The following is a 27,784-nucleotide window of genomic DNA, read 5'->3' as shown; positions in this document are numbered from 1 at the left end:
TTTCCGGTTCATAAAAGCTTAAAGTGTTATCATTTAAATGTCATATTGCCTCGATTATTCAAATATTCCACCAGGTATACCAAGTTTTTATATTTATAAGGACAGCAACATGCTATCGCCGACGCTAATAACAACATTGTTGTACATTTTACAATTAACGACACTGTAAATCAAACTTAAAGTATGTAACGTCTACTAATTGGCATAGGATCTACGGATACTATCGTTGTTGTTATTGTTCCCACGAGAAGACTCGTGTCCAAGCTGTGAAAACATGGCAATGCTTGTTTAACATTGCATTGATTGTGTGGAATTAGATGGTAAAGAAGAGCACAAAAAATCGAATAAAAGATTGAAATACTAGAAATTAAAAAAAACTTGTTTACTTCCGGCATTGAATATATATACAAATCTTTGAAATTAAGAGATCCGTAGACGAACGAAAGTAGTCGACATAGCCTTTTTTTGCATCGGGGTGGAAATCTTCATGATTGACAAATTATACCGTCCTCTCTGGGGGAAGGACCCCCTCAATGGTGATCTTCGGTACCTTCAAAGAGGTCGCAGGATCTCCTACGGAACTCGCAGCTGTCTATCAGTACACATCCTGGGAGGAAGATGTGCCTCCCCAGGCATCCTCGCTGTACCGCAGCAGCACGAGACCGTTTCACATTGCTGCCATTCTAGCGTTCGCATTAAGTGGACGATAAAGCCCCCATTGACACAGACACAGACGCCCGCGAACCCCATGACTTTTAAGTCACCTCTTACGATAAGTAGGGAATACCTTAGCCCTGTCCTAGTGAACTCGAGCTATCAGGTTAACCGACATAGCCTAGCGAATTGGCAAGTTGAGGTGGCAGTGGACGTCTGTCCGAAGCGCATAGAACGAAGAATCTCTGGGTCTTCAGGTTTTGGACTTTTGGACTTACAGACTACGGACTAACAAAAGCACAACGTAGACACAACTTTTTTAAGGTCGCCAGCTTTCAATCGGGATCGATTGTAAATCCATGGAAGAGGTCTATGTTCAGTAGTGGACGTCTTATGGATGAAAGATGACTTTAAAAACCTATGACGGTTGCATAGATATACAGAAATGACTCTCAAATACGCAAAGTGAAACATAGTTACCTTGCTATGATTTTGTGTTATCGTGGTTACTATATTACATAAACACTAAATACTTAGAGGTTATATGTTGCATATACAAATATGAACCATTGTGATATGCATATCGCAGTTCAACTCCCATTAAAACTAACAAGAAACAATTTCTGTATTTAACTACGAAATTCTTAGGTTGTATGGTAATCTAATTTAATTACGGAATCCATATAATTGTCTGTAATGATACACCGCGCAGGTAAGAATTCAACAGAATAATTGCACGCTTGTTAATTAAATATATTTTAACAGTATCTTTTGAATTCGCACATTTGATTTTTTACGAAGGTTTTTTCGGTACGTTTATATTAGACTTTTAAATATTCCATTTCAAACAAATTTCGATTTGTTATCTGTTATTATAATATTACTACTTGTTAGAAAATAATTACCATTTAGAATGATAATTAAAAAAAAAACATTACATTCAGTTCCTGTATGTACTTCGACCGCTTTAACCTCACGTATGCTTCTATTGTAATAATACCAAAGGTGAACTAACTATTAAACGTATAGTGGTCAGATAAATGAAGTAATATTTGATTAGTCGTTATATTAATATGAATTTATAAAACAAAATAAAACAGTTCAATTTTTTTTCATTAGTGTATTTATTAGTACTATTGTCCACTTTGGATTATTTATAGTGATAACTTATGTCCGCCATAAGCAGAGTACCGAGAGTGAAGAGTCTAGAATATCTTTCCTAAATTGGCATGCTTCAACTCTAATTGGCAATGATAGTTTACTATGCCCCTGGTTTGGCAAGAGCTTACGACGAAGTGATTTTTTTGTGTTCATTTTCACAAATATCCTTTATATAGTATTTTGAATGTTATCATCACCAATGTTATCATTTTAGATATAGGGCATCCACTGTTGGACATAGGCCTTCTCCGCAGACTAATAGGGCTGGTTTGAAGTGGCCTGGAACACTTACTTCAAGCTCTATTCAATACACACAAGTGTACTCAGTACAAGTATAGAAAATATTATTATGGAAATTACTTTTAATGTATTGTCCCGTGCGACGCGGTTTCCGTTCTCACCTGTATTGTACATACACTCTTTGACGCGAGCACACTATATCGTAGCCTTTTACCTTTTTTAGATCTGTAATTGTGGTATATGCAGTGATATAATCAAAAGTAAAAAGTGATAAACAGTCTCCAGACATAATTACAGCTATTGTGTACTTGTCTGATGCGCCTAGTTTAGAACTTTCAAAATTCACATAATTTGAAACGTGGGATAAAATCTAAATTTAGTATTTTTAAATTCTGTGACTTCTTGTTAAGGTCATCGGAAGACGCAGGCTTCTAGCCGCTTCCACCTGGTCCTCTTGAAAATCTATAGGGTTTCCTACTTCAACGAGAGGACGTCCTACGGCTGATAAAACGATGACAGTAATGGTGGTTAATTTATGGATAATAAATGAAAAAACAACATTAAGGTTATCCTCAGAAGTTTTAGTTTGAAATTGATTACAATTGATCCATTTTGGTATCAGCACTGGTTCCTTTTATTTATTTATTTAGTCACCTTTTTTATAAACTTTCTAAAGGGAGACTTACTACCCGTAGAGATTATTAGACGATCAAATGTTATAAAAAAGCTTGTTTACATTCTGCGTTTTTTAAAATTCTATATTGTTGTTGCACTATGAAAGTTAAATATGCAGATCCAGTTTTTATCATCACGATTTCAGCGGCAGGAAGTCCACTGCTGGACATAAGCTTCTTCTACATATTTCCAAAAAAACCGGTTCGAAACGGCCTGCATCTAGTTTTTATGTATTATCCATCAATTATATTTTTCAATTATGGGCATATTTTACAGACTATCAAAATTCAAGGGAACGAAGTCGCCAAATTATATATGGTGAAGCTAAAAAGCTCAACGCTTTTTTACCTATTTTACTACTCAACTTGTATATAGTGATCATTTTGAAATATATTAATTAATTATTTGGAATTTTCAATTGGAATGCAACAAGCGAATAACTTCTGGCAGTACAAAGTCTGCATTGACAGATGTTAAATAATAATTAATCTAAATTAATTGTAAGCCGAATTTTTTAACTATCATTTCGTTACCCTACACTAATTAACATCAATGAGCTATTCATTCCACCCTTTTCAAGCTTTTACACTTATAGCGAATGGCCCTTTATATTTAAATAATAAGGAGTAATCTAGTCTAAAATGCACTAATTATGAATTCTTCAGACGTTATAATATAAATAATCATAATAATATTTATAGATTCTTGTTATAACTGTCGTCTGAACACATCCAGAGATCGCTCCAGGCCCAGTAACCTCATATACAGCAATAAATCTGTGGACGATGGCGTGGACCCATTAACCAGCGAAGTGGTACGCGACGCTCAGCGTCTTAAACAGTTACGTTGGTTCCGTTAGCACTTGTAACGTGTTACACGTCTCCATGTCACGAGAATCAGGAAACTCGGATTAATGTTTATTAAGAAAGTGAGAATATATATATATATATATCGATGAGACGTTGATATATTACAGGCGAACGTATGCGTGTCAAAGATCGAAAGGCTCTGTCTATCCGTTAAAACATAAATAACCAAAAAAAAACACTGATATTAATTATTATTTACAGTAATTAATTAAAAAATATATTAATCTATCGACAGTTAAAAAAATGTTTTATAGACATACACGACATGTTTTCTTTATCTTGACACTTTAAAAATTAAAATAAAAACTTGTCAACGAAAATATTTGTTTACACAGAAATTTAATTAAATAAATTTTGATTTTTAGAGATGTTTTATTTTGTACCGATTACAATAGCAAAAATGTTATATTTCTCAGTTTTTATTTCTTCTTTATAGATTCGAATTAGAAATATATTTCAAAGGTCCATGTGTCTGTGTGTAATACGTGTGCTCTGTAAGTCCCTGACGCATTCATTACAAAAAGATTAAATCGAACTTCACACTAGTGTTGTATACGTCTTTTACACCGAAACAATACAGAAAAAAAAATTCTTAGGGCACGACCCATGGGGTTTTAAATATTCCAATTTCTTTCATCTTGTGCAACAACAGTGCAACCTAAAAAATCTCAATAGAGGCTTTCATAGCAACAGAATTCTCGGTAAAAAGCACGGCATTATGAAAACCGACATAATGGCACTTTCGCCTTGTCTTTGTTGAATTCGGTACGTGAATGCGTTGCATTGAACACGCTGGGCTCATTCATCATTCTCGCCGTACGCTGCATCTCCTTTACTAATTTCGTGCATTTTTGCATCGACAAGGGTTGCCGAAAAAAAACCTTGTTTTACAGCTAAATAATTCGTTTAAGTTCTTATAATTTGTTTCCTCATTATCGGCGGTCATGGCCATGCATATCTATGCTACCATCTTTCTCCAGGCTTTTCTCGGTTCAGTTTTAAGGTGCACGATTGTTTTCAATGCTTTTGTAACTGCGTTATTCCAACGAGTTGGTGAATGTCGTCTACTCTGTGTAAGTTCATGATTTTGGGAAAAAAATATATAAAACTGTAAATACTTGGAAAGCCAACAGTCACTAAAATAGAATTTAATAAATAGATCTAATAGTTAATCGAAAAAGACCTTAATAAAATGTAAATGAGGCAGTAAGAACGCATTAAGTTATTCCATAAACATTTTCGGTCTGTCCAATGTGTAAACGTTTATGAACTATGAATAGAAATAAATCGAACTACTGTATTATAAGACCATCGTGTTATTTTATTAACATAAATTCAAATAAAAAAATACTAAAATTGATTTACTTATACGATATCTACCCTTAATTATTAACGTGATTCTGTTCGTTGCACTATTTACGTATCATTAAATAAACCATTGCCTAATTTCTAATTTTTTTGTTAATAAATTGTCTGTAATTGGTCGAAAAACTACCATGTAAATACAGTAATATATCTAGTTAATTGCAAATATTGGAGGTTGATTATCATTTTATTGTTTATTAACATTGTGCAATAGTTATGTTATGAAATACAATACATATAAAATACAAAAGTATATGTGCGCTATACAAGCATGGTATATAGCATTTTGATTTGTGATCATTATATTCGGCAATACTTATTCAATATTAATATAATTAATGTGGTCATGAGACCTGGTTCAGTTCTGTTATACAGGCCACTTTGAATCTATGGGAGATGTCTATGTGCAGCATTGGATGTCGGATAGCTAAAATTACGATGACGATGATGAATCCAAGTAAAGATTCCTGAGGGATTCCAACTGTAAAGAGGACCCTGGGCGTACGGCGACGCGAAGTGAGTGATCGCCCTCACTGATCTTGGCATCGAATAACGTGGCGCATAGGAGTGATCGCGTGGTTAGGAGCGACCGTTAGAGAAGCTAGCTGGGACCGGAAGGCTTACGCAGCTTGGGTACTCCTCTAGCCGGGTGTAATTCAGGATCTGGTGACAACTCCTGCACTATATTTGGATAATATAAGAACCAGCTTATCTGGCGTGAGGAGGATGAAATAGCTATAGCGTTATTGGCGACGTAAGGAAAGTCAGTGAGCCTTACAACTCCATTACCGGCTTGTAGACTCAGGTAGTGCGTACGCGCACAGGGCCCTCAACGAGTACTTCTATCGGAGACGGCGGAAGCAAGACGTGCAGTAAAAAGGTTCCTGCTCGAGGGCAGGTATACTCAACAGTATAATCAACAAATTAGATATAGGAAAGAGAGGTTCTATAAAAACGACCCTATGTTTCTGTTCTGATATATCAAACCCAGGGAAGCTGTAAAATTCAACAGGTACATATATAATACCTTTAAGAATTGGCCCAGACTACTTGACCTAAGTCAAGGCAGGATTGTGCATCCAGAAAAAACTCTGAGCTATTCCTATTGTCTACCTAGCTTTTATTATTATATTTATGTTTTAGTTTTTGTTTTGCTTATAGTTTCATTAAAGATATTTTTTAGTTTTACCTTATTTAAATGAAGATGTCATTCACGTATGCGCTAGATTAAAGATTTTCTGTAATGTTCTTGTACAATATATTATATGTCTACGTTAATGATGTGCCATAAAATAAAATTAAAAATAAAAGTTCTTTATTAAAATTTTTAAAACTTATTAATTTCAATATAAAGTATTTTGATACATTTTACCAGATATCCACATATCTCTATCAATAAATTATCATAATAACTCTGATATATAAACATATCGCTTCAGTAACACAATATATCTTAAGATATGCGATATCAAAGCGAGCTAAGTACAAAATTATCTGTTATCTATTATTTTCTTCGTAAACAGTGACTATGTTTTTCTAAAAAGAAACACGTCTTCTAAGATTGATTTATTTTTTTTACTTGTACTTGTACACGGGAGAACAATTCTTTGAATTATATTTCGTTCGCAAGTAATAAAAGAAATTTTATTTAGATAAACCGTTTTTTTTTGCCGCGTTTTTGTCGGCTCTTCTCATTCAACCCCTTCCGTGGGTAGATAGAGTCTTTATTTACTTAATATTATTTTCACATCAATTTTTTTATTTCTATACTCATTTTTCTTTCAACTAACAAAGTATTTTATTCTTTCTTCTAATTTCCTTTACACTATCTTCCTTTACTTTCCAAAATTTCCTTTTATACATCGCCTCACTTCTTTCGTCTTCCTTCCAAGGTTCTGCTATTATATATTTAATATGTCTAATTCTTTATTCTATAGTTTTCATGCATTTGTTTAACAAATTATTTAATTTTAATTCTGATTTATTTTCTTACTATCTATATCGCACTTACTTTACATGTCCAATATGACAGCTTTATTTTTACATCGGTACTCTTGTATTCTAATTGATATTTTACTGCGTATTACTATTTAATACCAGGCGATTTCTTGACCAATTCAAGGCAAACAATCCATGTACTCATACAGGGGATGTGTCAAGTCTTCCCATGCATGGAATGCAAGCACGCAGTTTTTTTTTTATTTCAAATATGTTCTGAAGATTGCAGTCGCAACTACATACTGCAATGCAACACCCCATCGTCATTTTTTCCTTAGATGACTTTTATAACAACCACACGAGGAGATGCAAGTGAATATTGTATGCGGCGATACCATCACGGCAAACCGGTTTTTAATGTTTCGCAGTGAACATCCTAAACTAAATTATGAAACAATGATGATGAAATCGATGTAAAAAAAATAGAAGTTACTCAAAATTATTGGATCTATTGCAAACATGGCTTATTATATAATTTATCAATGCCCGCATAAAGCCACTCTCACTATCAGGTATCCACGCAGCGCACGCTGGTTTTTCCACATGCACGCGGGCCGTGCAACTATCGCGGTGTCGGGTTACATCTCTCGGCTGCGGTTGTCAATCCTTTATATTTTATACAATGTTACACATGCGTTATTATTACGACTAAAGTACATAACAAATATTTCAGATTTATGAAAATGAAAAAAAAAAACTTTTTAAAGGTTAGAAGCGAGGGACAATGCTCTGTCTTTTTTAAATTTTACTATTTCCCTGTCGGTTTTTACAGCTCGTTGGGATTTGAGGTATAAGAACTCTAAAAACGCAGGGAATAAACATCTTTACGATCACTAAATTTCAAGCCCTCGATCCCTCAGGCGGATGGTTCATGGAATATCTGATAATACTGTCGCATTTATCAGTTGCTGTTATAGAATTATGGACAAGATTTCTACAGCTAACATTACTATCAGTTCTGAAAACGTTAGCGCCGGGAGCCAGGCATAGGACGTCCACAGCTGGACATAAACCTACCGACATAAACCTACCGACATGAACCTACCGACATAAGCCTACCGACATAAACCTACCGACATAAACCTACCGACATAAACCTACCGACATAAACCTACCGACATGAACCTACCGACATAAACCTATCGACATAAACCTACCGACCGACATAAACTTTCGATACACTTCCAATAGCAAGACGACAGTAAAGTTAAAATTACCAATCATGTTAATACCTATTACTGCGATACGCACTATCGGCATTAATTACGGATGAAACTTAAAATATTCCAAAATCAAAACTTTTATTAGTACAAATTCGTTCGACAAAATGTTATGCACGACAAATCTTGTCAAATTTTTTTGTTTTCTCCTATTAAACGTATACCTATGAAATATTTTAATTTTACAAAAAGGGTCAGTAGTGAGGCATTCGACGCAAGGAGCAGTTAAATAAATTAAGCCTCGTCCGACCAATCAAGGCTATACCATCTTATTGAGTTCATCAGATTTAGTTGGCCGACTTTTTCAGCGAATACGGGGTAAGTTCTTCATGGATACACTTTTGAAACTAAACTGGAGGAAGACTATTATATCTAAACATATTTAATAATATGTCAAAACGAAATCAGTGGAATTGGTGCCATTTTCGTATTACGTCACAATGTGTATTTTATTATAGCTGCTGATACAATCTTTCAGCGCCATTATTTCAGCATCAATATTCTCAATATAAAAATAATTATATTTATTTTGAATAAGAAGATATACATAATAGAATAATTTTATTATATCATACACACGTAAATAGTAATGCATTAGGTGAAGGCAAAATTAATAAATTTAGAATGAGTAATAGTTATTTAATTAATAAATATTACATGTAAGTTAATAACCAATGTATCCCCACCCGCAAGTTGATTCGCACATCACATGTGAATCGGGCAGAACACTTTCACTCTCGCTGCCTTTCCTCCGATTGTTATCTAACTCAGGCCTTGGGTCCTCTTTGTATGTACAGCATTCAGACGCGAGGCATTTAAGCAATAACTTAAAGTTAAATGTCACGTATATAATAAAAACTTAAAATTCTCTGTCGTCCTTTATTAAAGTCTACCACAGATATTATTATATTTATTAAACACCAGAGAGCAACTTATTAGATAGATTAGAGAACAACTTTTAAAAAGAGTGAAACGTTAATGCTCTTACACCAATTTCCAATTACCCTGTATAAAAAACTCATTGAAATATATCTCATTATTTTTTGATTAGAATGTAAGAGATTTATATCTTCTGGCCCTTCGATATAACCAAACTGAGCAAACTCATTAAAACGTCATTTTATCTCAAACAAAATCAAGTGAGCACAAATACTGCAAGCAGTTCCTGCATTGTTATTTGACAAAAACACCTGCCCATGTGAGGACTGCACAATACAGACCTTTCCACATCTACTCAAATATTATTCCCGATTTATATCCAAAAGACGTAACCACGTGATACTTTGCGAAAACCTTGGTAAACCGATGTTTAACATCACGAAAGAATCTATTGCGGAATCTTTTGACCGACAGGCCGGGCACATTATTTTAAAATAGTATTTAATTGAATGTAGCGCTTAAGCAGCAATTTCACGTAAATATATGAAACATGGTATATAATTTAGAATTCATGATATATCAATTTTAAAAATTGTATACAGTAATAAGCTATCGCGTGGCTCGTAGCTGGGAGAAAAAAAATCTGTATCAAATAGTACCAACCTTTCTCCCAACTGTCATTCGCATAGTAAATGCAGGTAAAAAATACATTGTGAGCAAAACCTAGCAATACAAATACAAATTAAATAAATAGCAATACAAATTAAAATAAATAGAAAAATATGACAATGTCTGCAGAGACGGATAGTTAGTAATAAACAATTTTAAACTGGGTAATCCGAGTTTTGAAAACGCTTTTTTACTATGTCATCATTAGGTTATTTAATATTTTTGACACCATTGACTTTTGTATAGGTTATACAATACATTAATTGACAGCCAATGTGTTATGCATAACCTACCGCAGTACTGGAATTTTTCGTCCACAAAGCCTGGAAGGGCAACCGAAAACATAAAAAAATAATCGTGACTCAAAATATCGATAAAAAGAGTCTGAGTGGTCGTGGTCCCATCGTTTGATCGGACTAAATCCGCTCGTCGCTTCTACATCAAAGACAGGAACATATTGCGCAGTATAATAAAGATGATGATTACTCCGTGTCCAGGGAATCCCTGGACACAGAGTAACGATCCTCGGCAACGAAGACACGATGTGACAGAGAAAATATTTATTTATTTACCATTAGTCACCATTTTCTTGTCTTACATATCCTTTCATATGAATTTTTATTATTATTTTGGTAGATAATAAAGTGTAAATAGATAAATAACGTGACCATTTGTGTATGACGTATCTCATTGAATTCCCGCTTTAAGACATCCTTTAAGTTAACGCTACGAAACATTTTTCTGACTCATATATATATAATATATAACGCCAGCATACAAATTATTTATAATATTTTATTTATTGTATACGTGTTATATTTAAAGTTAAAAGAAATATTAGAAAGCAAAATCAGTGAGTTCAAACGGAAACATTACTAGACACTAAACATAGGGTTGCCATGTTTATAAACTTTCTTTTCCAGTCAAAACAGAGTATAATCTGTTCTCACGACGCGAAACGGTCCCGAGTCCCGCTATATAGTATAATTGTGCGCCTACAGTCCTGTCACGTAACAAGCACGTCTGCAGTCAACGACACGGTCTCTGTACTACTGCACTTTTATGCCTTTGGAATAAGGTTCAAATTGTTAAAGCAATTTTCTTAGAGGGAATGTGGAGCAGGAGCTATTGGTACGATATCCGCGCACCGACCCCTTGCGCCTGTGACCTACAGAACCATGACTTTTGGTTTCGTGAAAGCAGGGTACTGCACAAAACTGGATCACATAAATTTGCTTGAATTTAAATATAAAGCTTTATGTATTATTCTTGAGTCTATTGCGAAAAATTATGTATGTGTTTATCGGCCTCTTTAAATATTCTCAGCATTTCTAGGTTTTAACTAATTTTATCATTCATTATAATTAAAAATGACATCATTCCATAACAAGAAACTTGTAAAATTTATAATATACAGGAATCTAAATATCAATAAGGTGAGAAACATTGGGGCTTAATTTTTACCGGTGCCACACGAAAATGTATTTCAATTTTCTGAAGTAAATTATTGATATTAAAAATATTCAAAGAAAGCATAAATGCTGCCAATTATTAAATTATCTATGTACCCTTTTAAAATTTGTGTAATAGCAAACTCTACCAAGTCCAGTCAGTGCCCGTCAAACAAAAAAAAATCTTCTATATCCATCATCCGTCATTATAACTATATACAAATATGAATTTGCACATAAATAATTTAACGCAACAGAAAATACAATTCATTACTGCACAACAATAAACTAAATTGACATTTATATTATTGTCATGGATCAACTGTTAAAAATATTGTATCATATACGCTTATGTAGAAATAAAAAACTTACTAGGAATAAGGGCGTAAAAAGTGTTTATAATATTTTAAGGCAGAAAGTGTAAGGTTTGAATATCGTGCTACAAAGATTATAACATATAATTTAGTAAAGGTGAAGTTTGGCAAACATTGGAGCTTATTCTACCTACTTCGTGTCAATTCGACGTTTTTATAAATGCTGCGCCACGACTCTATGCTAAAGTAATGTTATATAAATCGTACTCATGTCCGCGCTCAAAACTGTCGACACCGGATATGCGTTCATTTTCCACTTACCGTTTAAACGTGAAATGTGTGCATCGCGTTACATTAAGGTAAATATACATCGTGTGAAAAATGCGCCACTCGTGGTGTAGCGTTATAAAGCTTAGTATACACCACGCACAATTTTTTAAAAATAAAAATACTCATAGTATCGGTTACCTATTAAAATCCTTTTTTCGAAAGTTATTAATATAAAGTAAAAAACAATTACATTACCAAAGAGATTATATTTAATTACCATATAGGTTGTTAGAAGACGAATATACTAGGTGAAAAACTTAGGTCAGTGGTTTGCAAAGAGCACCCGTTCGATCTACAGAGCCGAGATGTCTAAAATTAAAAGTGCTCTAATGGTTGCCGACCTTCATAAGAAAATGAGACCTTAACAAGAAGGAAAATATATTATTTATTCATATCATTATCAACATAGAATCATTTAATGTGATCAGGTGTGCACGTCATGAAATGATCAATTTATAAGAAACTAAAAACGAATTAATTTTCTCTAAGATGGCATCGTTTCACATTAAATATGTGGGTTTGTTTTTTTAATAATTAATAAATTTATTACCAAGATATATTACCATTAAACAACCTTTTACATAATGTAAAGGGTTGTTTAAGTAGAGTTTGCACCAAAACTTTTATTTCTTTAGCATTTCAAAATTGGATGCAATATACAATATAAGTTGCAAGGTTTTGTGAGTGCCAAATATGCATTAATCTTATTAATACTGTCGTAAAAATTAACTAACTATTAATAACTACAATTTTGTATAGATATGCATAAAGCAAATGCACATCAAGTCATAACACTCATCAAATAATTGTTACATTAATTGTAGAGGTTTCCTCTCAAACTTAAACGTTGCTAGCTTAAACTGGTTTATTGCCTCAGCGCATACTACTACCCATTTCCTGGTTCCCTTCGTTTTAGCGACCGTTAAAAGTGTGGGTTTTTATCTTAATTATAGAAATGAGACGCTTCTTACGGCTTCTTTCCCGCGTTGTTAGGAAATGTGTACTGGAGTTCCCACATTTATTTATAAATTGTTATTGGTTATTTTCGTGACGCACTCTAAAACCATTCCTGTAACTGTTATTATCCAAGACCAAAGTTAAAACCCATTATCAAAATAAAACATATATATACAATGCGATGCAACAAATATAATTTGTACCGACACATTTCAAAAATTTCATAGTACTACCCAGTTTAGAAAATAAATATATTTTATTTTAAATTTCGAAAATTGAACTCAACTGATGGTTTCGCGGACAATTATTTTCATAAATCGGCGGCAATATAAAATTACAACATTAATATGAATTTAAAACGTTTTAATTTCATCTATATAATTATAAAGATTATCATTGCAAATTAAATAGAGTTCGCTTAACTCTCAGTGATAAAACTCCATCCCCTACTATTATTTACATCTGAATTAACGAATTGAAACGTGGAATACTGAAATCAAAAGTTATTTATGATAGCGGGTGTTTCTTTCAGAAAAATTTCATCGACCATTTATTGCGTCTAGACCTAAGCGGCCCTGAAATCACTGTAATGTTTAAACAGCACATTTTTTAACTACTAGATAGGTAAATACTGGCCAGCGCTCTTATTTCATGAGTGATCTGTCATTTAAATATTTTGCTGCTATATTGCTTTTACCGTACAGAGCTAACACCATACAATGCGCAACTAATATAATTTTCTAGCTTTGACGAGGTACTCGACAGGACGTGTACTGCTGTGCTTATGTTGATTTTTTTTTATTTATTCCTGCTTAATCAGTAACTTGTTACGTTGCTCGCATAACGACGGTAATTGCAAAAGAAAATTTAACTAAAGAGAATACAATAAAACATATTATTGCAAACACCTTTAGGAATACGTATGTAAACGCATCTTTAAACTTTTTACAATTGCTAACATCTACTAATCTCATCTGTTCTTTTCACTTGTTTATAAATACCTCGAATACATGATAGTTAATAAAGATTGTGCTGTCGTGTATAGCTTTGAATCAAAAACATGTCAACTCAATTAACTAGCAGCGGAAAGTGATGTGAAAGAAACACGTCAATTACGGGAAAAAAGTACGAGTAAAGATCGACGGACCCTTTATCTAGGGCACTCAATACCGTTAGGCGACCGTGACCGTGTCGAAGAGCGATGACTCGGTGTTACGGCCTTTGTTAAATACCAAAATAACTTGCCGCTGATTCTTGCAGATACTTTGAAAAATAGCCTTCAACACTAAGCAATAAAGTTCATTTACGAGCGTATTGCCGGCAGCCTGTGATGTTTCCAACGATGCCTGTCACATAACACACAAGGGACATGATGTAATAACCAGAGCCTTCATTTAGATCGGGCGTCCCGTTAGACAAGATTGGTCCTTTATGATATTTTCTCAGAATTGCTATCGCCCATGGGGCATATTACTATAATCTGTATCTATTTTAACAACAAATAACATTAAATTTCGTTTACTAAGATAATTTATAATAATCGTCAATTAAATTTCGTTATTTTTTTTATCATAGGTTACAATAAAAAATTTAAGATATGCATATTAGAATATCACGCCCATAATACCGGAACAAGAACTAATAACTAAGTTTCCGTCGTTTAACCCAGCTCTAGCGAATTCCTAAGTGATGAAGTCTTACCGAAACACCTGTACCGCGCCCTAGGAAAGTGCAGAGAGGAAAAAATAGCAGAAACTCTGCCGCTGCGTGTGTTAACGAATGGAGCGGCAGGTAAGTACGTCCACACACAACATAGACAAATGACTTTGACAAAGTCTTTATTTTAATATTCCATTTTTGGAGCCTCCTGTACACCCCTATCATATTGAAGAAAGAGACTTTGCTTTTTCTTATTTCTCTCTTCTTCCGTTCTTTACATTCTCTATTTACTTCTACCATTATTCACATTTTCTTTCATTCTCTTACCATTTATTTACATTCCATTATCACCTCCCGTCTTTTCCTTCGCCACACCCTTTTGATATATCACAGTAAAGTTTCATTTTATATTTTTATTTATTTCTTTTGTATATTTATATATTTTGCCACATTTTGTGTTTTTACAATTTTGTTTAATTTTAGCAATCTCACAATTTTGTTATATTATTTCTTTATTTTCTTCATTATAAATAACAATTTGTTATCTTGTCTTTATTCTGACCCGACCTACGTTGTATTCTTACATATTACCTCCTTGACAAGGTCGCCGTAAAACGTTGTTGGCCGCTTTCAACCAGTCCTGGAAATTCACGTGGAAACCTATGTCGACTAGTAGACGTATTACGGCCAAAATAAAAATAATAATGACGTGTGATCGGTTGCACCTTTGAATTATGATTAGAATTATAATAATATTCGTATCGTGTTATCTGGTAAACTTATTTTACTTATAAAGCCACACTTAAAAATGTCGCCTAAATATGTAGAGTACGACATAGGTATGGTAAAAACCGCAACGAAAGAAAGCAATAAAATAAAAATGAAACGCTTTAGGCCCGGCACCATAAAAAATACAAGTCACTGTCGTTAAAGAAGTGACTACTGGTTGAAAATACAACGCGGCGAGGCGAAATCTTTTTTATGTACACGACGGAATTAAATCTAAAATTTTCATTATTGTCCATAAAAATAAAAGGCAATTTTCTGCCAAGACAGTATTTTTATTGAGTTTAATTGGGTAATCATAACCAACTCTATTTCATATTCAATTTCGTTTATTAATATTGTCCGGTATTCAGCTTCAATTACATTTATTATTTGTGCAGGCCACATAGCGCGCTGAACAATTGACCGCTGAGGTCTTAAAATTCTAGAGAAATCACGAGCTGGCAAGCAAAAAATATGACGTCCACCTAGACAACTCTGTGAATCATCGGAAGGTGAGCAGACAACATTGTCAAGTTTGTCGGAAGGTGAATAGACAACGAAATACATGAGATTAGGTCACATAGTGTACAAAGCAAATTGCCGCCCGAGACTTAAGAATCTGGAGAAGACCAGCGAGTGCAGCGCAAGATGTCCATGGAAAAAATGAACAGAAAACTATGTAAGGGTCATCGAAAGTCACCCCAATTGGAAATAACAGGAGAGATTTATATCTAGCAGTGCACCATATCTAAGTGAAACTGGAGATACGTTCTTCAGTTGAAATTATTTTTTTGTCACTGATTTTGCAATTAGGTCAAGCTTTTCCAAGTTTACTAGGTGGCAGAACTTTGAAGGTGCTTAAACCTTGGACCTCTTTACCGTAATTAAGCATGACGAGATCTGGTGTGGGCCGTTACATTTGATACTCTTTCGAATGGGGAGATTGTTGAGCTTGATTTGCTTAGGCTAACGCTCCGGAAAACTGTACATATATAATAATAATAAATAATATCAATATTTTAATTGTTCCCGACTAGCCTGAACCTGATTATGATTTAAAAATGGATTTAAAGCAGACAAAGGAAACGTTTTTTAAATAAAAGACATAATAATCCGGTAAAGTTTTATAAATCTGAGACTTCTTTTCAAAAAAGTTATGCAAGAATATGTTTCTTATTCTATTGTTTAACTTATATAAGAGTTGATTTGGGGACTCTGTGTGTCTGAGCTAGTGTTCTGGTGAGCAGTGATTCACCAGGAGCCAAACCCAAAACTGACGCTATGACCATCTGATGTTAACGGCGCGAGCAAGGGAGTTTGGATGTTTATATAGTTTTGCAGACAGTGTATTTGGCTAAGAGAAGTCGGCTAAGAGAACGGATATAACTTCCTGTTTAGCTTGCGTATTGTTCTATAATAAGCCGTCTGCTGATTTTTTGTCTTGTAAATATTTATTTGTTTTTCAGTTATTTATTTACGTAGTTTTTATTGATTTTTAATTTAATACTAAACCATAAAAATTTGTGAAATATAAAATAGCGGAAGAATAATGGCAGCCACACCAGGTAAAATTCCATGAAGCTACATCCGACAGAATCATGATTTAACATTATCTTATCGGCACGCTTTCACATACTATCGTAATTGTGGCATCCTTCTACACGGCTTCGGTAATGGATCCTTGCCAGAAATAATTTACGTGCTGTGTATAGTATCCACAATTTTGTATGTACAACTATTGTAAGATAGATGTACCATCTTTATTCTTTGCTTTGATTGTTTGTAAGATTCCTCACATCTTACCATGAGATAGTTGTTCTGGGAAATAGCACTTAGGAGAGAAAACACTCTCTATTAATTATTGATTGTACTAGCTGATTGTAGACAGTGCAACTATAAGAAAATATTCATCTATATCTCACGGCAATAAAGCTGAGAACAGTGTATTAATATTATTTTTTACTTTTTAAATAATATTTAATCAGAGAAATTTAAATTATATTCTAAATTAAAATCGGAAAAATTAGTTAAAATGTTTACAGCTTTATGTAATAACACAATATCAAATTAAAATTAAATCTTTACAGGATTATTATAACAAATATTTTTCCCTGAACATTAAATATTTTATTTTAAAATAAATTATCAATTAAGTTGTTATAATTTATAATCGTGATGATTAACATTTTGATATAACAAAATAAAATTGGAAGAAAACACTGAACAAATACTTTTAAAATTCTATTTGAAAACGCAACAGCAAACAAATAGTTTAAGACAAGTAAATGCTGTTTATACATCGGTACAATATGGTCGACCGGTTTCGGAGACCCTTACGTTAGGTAGGGCTGTTACCAGGGCGAATATAAATCTTAACTAAATAAAGTGTAAAAAATCTAGTATTTAATATAATTTTTAAATGTTATTTAACCTCAGTTAATATAAATAAAATTAAAACAAATATATATTAGAAAAGAGGGGCTATAAAAAATATCATATTATTTAAAGTAATCTTATAACAATTAGTTCTCTGTGGAAAATAAAACACATTATACACAAGTAGTTTCACCGCTCTTATGAAATTTAATGTGCTCAACATAATTCATATTAAACATCGACTGATATTGTGAAATTTCGATAAACTAGTTTTTTTTACAATAACAGCTTGAATAATATTGTTCCTCAAATTTTTACGGTTTCCTGTGTTATTTGGCAGAGAATACTAAAAATCATTCCGACTTTTGACACTATTTTAAAAGTTACAGTAAAGTTTAATAAAAACATAATCCAAAAAAATATTTTTAGACATAAATATGGTATGTCTATTTACTTAAAAGTAAATAGATTTAATTTATTGAAATAAATGTCAACAACGAGAGGTGGGATGGTGTTCTCCATGTGCCTTTCGACACAATAGGCGACATTATTTGAAAGAAAGGTTATAATCTATTCAGGTCTATCAAATACTAATCCCACAGGGGCAGGAATGCGAGGCTATTTCGGCGACTTAAAAAAAGAAACATAAAAACATCTAAAAGAAGCAAGATGGGTTTTTATATAAAACATCAACAGTAATTGATTTTAAATTTCGTTTTATTTTGAGGAAATATACATTTCTATAAGTAAGAAATTTATAATGACAAGACGGCTTATTTTCTCACGGCTTTCCAAAATCTTTTATAACACGAAGGTGCAGTGACGAACAATACGCAGTTACGTGTTGAATTGTTATCATTTTTGATATATTAAAATGCTATTAATTGCGTGCAATTTTCGTCTGTCATTCTTACTACCTTAAAGGCGGGTAGTAAATAGATTTCGATTAGGTGTGATTTCACTACTACTAGATAACTATGTGATATTAGGGTTTTACGAAATATAATTGCAAATATAGAGAAATTTAGAGAGTATTAATAAAGTAATAGATTTTTTTTAATTTTGTACAACCCTAGCGGTATCAAATTAGTGCCGACCATGATCTTCGTGGGCTAACGGTATCCGATGCTGCCCTAGGGTACCGGCAGTTGTTACCCGTGCCTATCAGTGCTACAGTTAGATCTAACAGTTTGCCCTTCACCTGGGATACTTACTATAATGTGCCGTTACAATTGTACGCAACCTTTATAGCAATGTTAAATCATTTCCAAGACCAAGGTAATGATGTGAAGATGCACTTATAATAAATCTCTACAGTTTTTCACACCTTCGCAATGAAACTAAATTAAACTGAATATTCCACCATATATTTATTTGGTTTTTTGTTTACACTTTTTTGTACACCACAGACAATAAGTAGAAAAAGACAAAAGAAACAATTTATATAAAGGTACAAGAGGCAGTCTGATCGCTCGAGGCGATCTCTACCAGACAACCTTTAGATAGAGATGCGAGACATGAAGGAGAGTCATGTACTCGTATGACAGTAACAAAATATTTTCATCCAAATATTTATTTAAGTAAGACTTCTAGTCTTACAGCGTACTTCGGCTAATTTTTGCATTTTTTTATTTTCTTTGAGACATGTGAAGTTTATACGGAGAGAAAAAATGGAAAAAATATTATAAATAATAGTTTTCTTTCTCCATGCAAAAAAATTCCGTATAATATAAAACAACTAAACTAAAAAGGCGTATTAGGACGTAATCAAACAGCTTGTTATATAGCATTATTATCAAAAAAGAATCAATTTTTATTAAATTGTTGCAGTTGCGAAATAAAAAACATTTTTTGTAAGTAATCTTTGTTTATTTAAAACAATTAATCAATAAATAAACTGATCACTTTTAAACACATTTCATTTTTTTATTACACTGCGGTAGGCTAAATGTTTGTTAGTATGAAGTCTTTTGAGGCACCAGGTTACTAATACATTAGTATTAATAACCTGGTGTCTATATAGCCTATATACTATCAACTATAAAGATTAGAAATTAACACGATCTTCGTGTGGATTTATAATATTTATAAAACTTACACTCGTACTAAAACTTGTTTATTAATTTAATTTCTTCATTAAGTTTTTACAATACCACTTGTCAATTAAGTTAAAGATGGCAGGTTTCTTTTCCAACAAGCCTTCTAGGTTATTGTTCTGCTATCAAACCGTGCAAGTATTATATTGTCACAATTAGAAGGGAGCCATAACTAATGATATTACTGACCTACTCCAAGGCGGTATAAGTAGAAATATGTATGTTTAATTTCAAATGGAACAAATACAGCTCTATGTAGTATTTTAAATTTCATAATCCTTAATTAAGAAATTCATAAATAAATCAATTTAAAATATTGATAGGTTTTTAGTAGGCTATGGCGTATTTTTGTCGATTCCCGCTATAACGGTAAAGCGTTGCCTTTAGAGTCGTGTCAAGCGATACGCCATTACCTCAACGCGGTCGAGAATTAGCATAGGCGCTTGTCCGCCTCTTGTTTGTAACTAGGAAATTGTTTAACGCCTTTACTAGGTTATACGAATTGTTGCAACTCGCCTAGAGTTGCCTGTTTGCACAGTCTGTACAAGGGCAGACGAGTAAACTCAATAAGGATAGTCTTGTTCGTCGAGTCTAGTTCAAGGCTATTAATTATTACATTGTATTTATTTGTTTACAAAGAAATTTTGTAATGTAAATAGATATTTTTTGCACATGTATTTTTTATTCTTACAATACACGGAGATAAATCTCTGTCGCGACTAACAAAACGTCACACAAGTCGATGTGCAATATTTATCGCCGGCTACTATACGTGGTGTAAACAAACTGGAATATTTACAGATATTGATAAAAATTCGGCGTAAACCACTTTTGCTTTGCTAAACCTCTCGTTCGTTGCGAAATAGCTTGACAGCAACGAAATGTTTACAATAAACTTTTAATTAATTTGACTGCAAATTTTTTTTGTTATTAAAATTATATTATTATATACTTGCAACATGTGAAAACCTATAACTGACAACTTGTTAAAATTTTTATTATTATTATTATTTTGTTTTAAGCGGAAGTGTACACACGAAATTTGTAAGAGAGCGTAATGAAATCAATCACAAAACGTATTAAGCGCAAAAATTTTAAATCTCAACCGATTCGGTTATTTTTAGTTTCTTGTAGGAATCATAAGGCTCTTCACCCACGGCGACTTTTTATAGCGATGCAATTGCGATGCTGTCGCCCGTCCGCATCGATTCAGTAACGGCGCAAAAATACCTACGAACGTTGCACTTGCAAGATGGACTCAGTACAGGCAACGTTATTAGTCGCATTGTCTTTGGTGCTGCTTTTACGTAAGCAGACGAAGCGTGAATAACGAAAGTCAAAAAGATATTGGTGAACATCATGTAACAACGTTTAAAATACTAAAAACTTACACTCACGCGCCACCCTCCCTCTATACTCTTCCCGTCGCGATCAACAATGCGTTGATATCACAACTGTAGCACGTTGAAATGCCACTAATTTGCGTCAGTAACAATGCGACAGCGTCGCGAAGACTGTCCGTACACGAGGAGCCTAAGATAAATTAAAATATCTGTCCCTAGGTGTCAAACATTTGACTTCATATACAATTACAATGAAAATATAATCACATTATTACTTGCAGTTTATAAAATAGAAGAATACTTACAGTCTTTGTTTATTATGAAGATATTAATTCAAGTTTATTATTTTTTTTATTTGACTGCAACATGACAATAATTTTTGACTGCCATTCAATTCGCTACCTAATTTTGTATGTATGATATTCGAATGCGCCATTGTCAGATTACATTTCGGTGGCTCGATGCCCTATTTTCCAAGATGTAAAATTTCACTTGGAGTTTAGATTGTAAATATATACACTAAATATGCTTCTTTCCCCATAAACTCTAGTTATAAAATTGTTATCGCTAGGGATACTAAAAATAGATTTTATAGTGAGCCATCATTTTAAATATTAAAAACGATTAATTTACCAAATTTCAATAAAGCGCTGGTATTTATTAGTTAAGATTCTTAGGCATATCTACAGAATAAAGAAACTACTTTGCATGTATTAGGATTTTTTTTATTACGTTATAATATTTTTTTATAAATATTTTACGTTTTCAAAGTTGCGAAAATTCTTTCTAAACATATTATCGATAATCATTAAGAATAAATAATAGATTAATGAGTAGTTGCAGAGAATATTACGTCTAATAAAAATTTTGTAACAGTATTGTGTATATACTTGTAATTTCCGCACAGACATTACGGCACATAACTTTTGTGATGATATTCAAGAGGCCGTTGAACCTGCATTGCGTGATAAAGCTCGCGGAAGTGCAAGGCCTACACTCGCATACCCTATTCACAGTCAAGTGCAATCAACCTGAACTTTCATTGTTCTTCTTGTAATTATGGTGACCATGCTTTCTAAATTCCCATAATGCGTCAGCAATAACTCGATTACACAGATTAAGACAATTAACATTTCAAAACGAAATGGTTAGTTTTATTTAAATTCATATTTGTATACAAAATTACTGCACATTTGTGCATAAGAACGGAAAGCATTTCCTTTTTTTCGTGACGGAAATTCACGTTTCGTCATATTGTGGTTAGTTTCTGTGAAATGTATTTCTTACTTAAAATTATATTCAACTTATGAGCTCCCCCTTGGAAACTAATACAATGTGACTAGGCACATGACCCATGACCCCAAGGGGACTTTGACTTGATGGTCAATAAGTTACGGAGTCACATTCGAGTGTGTTCGAAAGAGCCAATGTTTGATTGGACCGATTGTTATAATCTAAGTTTTTATAGTGTGTCCAAAACTGCTGCGGATAAAATAAATAACATAAGCGCAGCCGCCACAGGTATTGACGACGGACTGAATAAATGGAACTGTCGATACTCTTCTCGTCTCGCGGCGCGCTTACCTAAAGCGCGGTACAGCGGTTTCGGTAGCATTATAAGATTCTTCTTCGAAGATTGACCCATTCCGATTCCATCATGTAATTTTTACTTTACGCCTTCACTACTCGCTAACTATCGCATTTCTTCACACACATTTTACATTTACACAGGTTTCTGACACAGTCCCTCGATGTCATGACTACAGCGTTCTCTAGAGTCTTTTAGTCTCTTTTCAATACTAAACGTTCTATATAAGAGTTTAGTCACATGGCTAAAGAATGTGAGAATGCGTGCAAGGAGGGTGTACAGCAAAGGTTTTTTGAAACCTAGTTCCTTCTTATTGTTGAAGATATTATTTCGAAATAAGGTCCACGTTTTTAAAGCGTGTAGAAAGGATCTACTTTATTAAAGACCTTGTGAAAGCGATCACAAAAAAACCTTCGGTTTATGTTAAGCTCTTCTTATCACAGTGCGTTTGAAACCCTTGTGCTTTTAAGTTGAAAGACGCCATGTATTACTATAAATAAACAACTTAAATATAAAACTTTCATTTTTAATAATAATAGTAACAGGAATGTCCTGATAACAAGAACATTTATAGCAGCCCTTGTGGAAGAAGCATCCAGCTTAACAGGCCACATCTCGCCGACTATAATCTTCATAAATCGTTCGATAGAAATAGCGGCTATGAGTTCGTAAGCTCTGCTTAAAGCTGTTTATATTCTGAGAACGCATAGACGCAATGCTAGTTGTTATCTGTGTAATTTTACCTACAGTTAGGAAAGAAACCTACTATTAGAGAAGGTACGGGGCTTAATCATTAAACAGCCACTTTGCCGATTTTTATGTAATTTACTGGTTAGCTAGCGATATTATTCTTCGTAGCTTGTGTCGTTATCGTCGCTACAGCCAATACTCGTCCACTGCAAGGCATAGGGCTCCAAACGTCTCAAAGATATCTATGGAGGGATATATAATAATCGCCACACTTCGCAGTCGGGTTGGCGATCGCAATGTGGTGTACGCAAAGTAAGCTGCTGCTCATTCTCTGGCAACCTATTTGTGAACAATGGCAGTCCTATATAATTAAAGTACAAAATGTGAATGATATAATATTGTATACCGAGAATCGAAAACGTAGTCTACGATCGCTTGTCGCTGTCCGTACCGCTGATATACCACTGCTCTAATAGCTCATAGCACATAACTTGTGTATACAGTATAAAATATCTTCGTTCGTGTATCATAGTCCTAAATTAACTAGCTGCAAAACCAACAAAATATGTTCGGGCCGCTTTCTAATGATTTAAATATAATGCATAGAATATAAAGCAAACTTCATGCGGTGTAGTTCTTGACATTAGAAAGATGACAGGACAAAAATCCGCAAGTTGTTTTCTAGAGCGTTGACTTTATAGAATTGTGTTTCGATTATTTTTTATGTATATAATCTAGTTAAAATTGTTCTAGAAACTTTAATATTTTGGACGCACTATCAAAAATCAGGTACCTGATAATGGACTTATAGATTCCGTGTTCATTTTTTTAAACATTTTATTAAATGAAATTGGACCCCAGCTATGATTAAAACCTAATAATAATCTAAACTTGACGTGTTTGCGTATAACACAAGACACATTTAAATCGATACAATCCCTGGATACGAATGGGCAATTGAGACGGATAAGGAGACTAGCTTGTACGAGTGAGATAAGGAATTGCATTACTTTTTTTAAGCGACAAATCACAAAAATAGATATATTATTGATTCATTTAGTAACTCATTGACGAAATCTCCACAATTTATTTTATCATCAACTTAAGATTACACTATATTAACATGATTCCGTATATCCAATCTTTGGATATAATATACAAAATATTTAAACCCAAAGAAATTTTGTGAGATACAAGTTTGACTACCACAAAAAATATATGTACATCAATATATAGGAAAATAATTTACATAAAACAAGCAAAAAGGGAAATACAATTCGGAAATGACGATTTCTTCCATATAACCATTGGATGAATTTATTTACCTAAGAAAAATATAGCAGGAGGTCACCAAGAGATAAAAGAGAGTGGAAATCCAATATTTAAATTCGTTGTGCTTATATTTAATATAACATAAATATTAACTGTACAGATAAAGCACAATTTATGAATATATTTATAAATTGAGTTTTAACTTGGTAGTGTTTAAAATAGTAAGCGAAAGTATATCTTTATTTGATATATCTGGGAAATTAGTAATATACTCTAAACAACCCCGTAAAATGTAAAGTCATTGAATTAAATGTATACAACCATGCATATTGATACATATAAGAATGTACAGCTCGGTTTTCAGCAAAAAGCTTTAAAGTTTTTACACCTATTTCTAATTGGCCTTTATAAAGTGGTCAAACTAAAGTACGTTACATTAATTAATTTTTCTATTGTAACGTGACTGACCTTTAACTTTTGGCAGCTCAAAGTCTGTAGGAATAGATGATAAACAATAATTCATTTCAATATGTATTTATTCAGTAAATTTTACGTTCTTTACGAAACATTTTGGTTTTAGATAGAGTGTGGCGTACACTAAATGACAGAAAATGTGCTATAAATTTAACCCTTTAAATCTTACACATTACTAACTATCCCATAGATCAAAGTTTGAGTACAATTTAAACATTCCACGTAGAAGATTCCATGTCATTCTTTACCTGAGTCGAGAATGGTGAACATTAGATTCCCTCAATTAGACTCACATAGCTTTGCGGGCGTGTGACGTTTTTATGGTATCAGTCGTCGCGGTCGCATGCCTCGGCGTGGTGCGCCGTGCATGCCACTAAATAGAGCACCGTTATACCACTCGCGGCATCATTTCGCTCCTACTAGGAAATGCAGCGGTGCGCCAGTAATGTTTTCTTTTTGCTACGAGAAGATACGCTACGGGAATCTGAAGCGTGTCTCCCGGATTACAATGGGAATTATTGATTTGTTACAACGATTTGCGGTCATAAATATTTTGTCTTGATATTTACTAGACGTTATGGTATTAGATTAGTTATTTATACTATTTATTTTGTCTCGTGCCAGCTTCACGAACTTCTTGTGTGAGTAATTTATTAAAAAAATTTCTTGTCTTATCTACAAAGTTATATACTTACCACATTTCAAGTTGCTAAGCATTATAGATATGATGATGAGTCACATACATAAGTGGAAATGTCATATCTATAGATAGAAAAACATAAACAGATAAACTATGTGTGTGAAGGTGTTTCCCATGTAGTCGTTTTGTGGTTTAAAATTATTAACGAAAATATAATATATAGCATGAAAACTAGGCTTTAAATAAATTTCTTTTATTTATTTTTTTCGACAATTCCATTGCATCGCATCAATAATAGAATATACTTAAAGGCTTTTTTTTAAACAATTGCTAGAAAAAGATTTTTTTATTAATAATTAAAAATATATTAAATCATTGTAAATAGCTCATAACGGCTGTTTTGGTCATTCCATTAATTTTACCGGTAACAATAACAGTTATTGTCGTTAATTAGACAAAAAACTATACAGCCAACATTTAGTAGTCATGAGAAATTTATCATTTATAATTAATAAAATATGAGCTAACTGACACCTTTGCTCATAAACCGTACAAAATTATTCTGGACATGCAATATGAATTTGCATTTATTTAAGAGACACGAGACGTGCTAAGAAAGAAAAAAAAATGTAAATTTGAGGCCAGCATATATATAGGCGTATCTAATTAAAAACTTCGATGGCCATTTTAAAACAAAGTAAATATATTTTGAGATTTTCATCATCTTTTCTTTCGACCTCATCTTGAGAAGATGGCGCGAATAACGAAGTTGCCTTTCACGTTGGTTACTTTTATAAAATTCTTTTTATAGGGCGGTGTTATTATATCTACGTTCAACGCTTTTTGTGTACATTTTACGACTGATTTTATCGTCACAGTGGAACCAATTTAGACAGCTTCCAGCAATTATAATAAACAATGTGATTGTGTGCATAAAACCTTATGATTTTATAGCCCAATGTATGATACAACCTATGCAATAAATATGTATAATAACTAATGTAATCATAAAATAGAAAAAGCATTAGTAAAATTCAGTTAACTTCGTATTAAAAATAATTATTGTTTACTGTCTATCCCTGCAGAGTTGGGCATGCCGCAATAGGCGTGTCGCATTTCAGAAGAGTTTTAATGTGATCACTTTTTACAGGATTATTAAAAACTGGTGTATAGTTTTAAGGCTTTTTACCAAATATTCACAAATGAGCTATAAATTCAACCATTCAAAACTATATATAACCCATTACCCTGTATTTACCGCGTTAATAATGGTGCTTGTATTTTATGTCTATGGAAGAAATTGTTAGTAATTATCATTCTTTTTATAAGTCGTCTTATCTCTTTTTATATGAAATTCTTCGAGGACAATTGATAAATAAAATAATTGTAATTAAATAAACTAAATATATTTGAAAGTGTCACCTTATTTCCGCATCAGATATCTTTAGTATAGACTTCCCCATCACTGGAACTTTCAGTACCGCCCGGTACGGCTACGAACTAAATTATAGAAACGAGTCCTAGGCAAAAATAAAAATATAACTAAAACATTTTTTGTAAAACACTCTTAAGTTATATACTAGATATATAATAAGTTATATACTAAGTTAAGTTATGTACTAAGCTAAGTTATATACTATTTATAAATATATATATATAATATGTACTTTATACTATATATTACTGTAATAATTGATCAAACACACACCACACGCATACTCTACACACACTAAACATAAACACTCACTGCAAAATGTCGATATAATGTACTAACCTCTGTTTAGTTTTTATTATTCCTTTATGTCTACTCTCGTAGTTATTTTGAATTGATAATGACGTATCCTTCGTAATTGTCGTAATTTATCTATTAATGTTTACATGTCGTTATGTACGTGTAAATATATAAACAAATCATAAATTTATTTATTTATTTAATAATAACTTAAAGTAATTAAAATACGTTGTTCGCTGTTACTCGCTTAGTGAACTGCAAAGCACATTACACAATGGATAGTTCAACACGATTCTCCCAACAATGATTTCTCTTTAGCATTTTTGTAAGAGAAAAACATATTGTTATTATGCAAAAGTGCCCG

At 33.0% G+C, this 27,784-nt stretch overlaps 1 protein-coding gene across 1 annotated transcript in view; it reads right to left on the bottom strand.

The window, feature by feature from the left end:
* The window catches only part of cyr (cypher), a 41,293-nt gene extending 13,865 nt beyond the window's left edge, over window positions 1-27,428 (bottom strand). Inside the window, exons 1-2 of the mRNA XM_068774257.1 lie at window positions 27,397-27,428; window positions 27,111-27,208 (exon numbers count right to left, since the gene is read on the bottom strand). The gene's annotated coding sequence lies outside the window, so the exon portion shown is untranslated. The remainder of the gene's footprint in view (window positions 1-27,110; window positions 27,209-27,396) is intronic.
* Window positions 27,429-27,784: the final 356 nt, after the last annotated feature.

The sequence above is a fragment of the Battus philenor genome, unplaced genomic scaffold (genome assembly GCF_028537555.1).
Source record: "Battus philenor isolate CCGP_79_NKW_IND1 unplaced genomic scaffold, ilBatPhil1.0.hap1 SCAF_11, whole genome shotgun sequence".
NCBI classification, from domain to species: domain Eukaryota; kingdom Metazoa; phylum Arthropoda; class Insecta; order Lepidoptera; family Papilionidae; genus Battus; species Battus philenor.
This window is presented reverse-complemented; position numbering and strand designations above follow the sequence as displayed.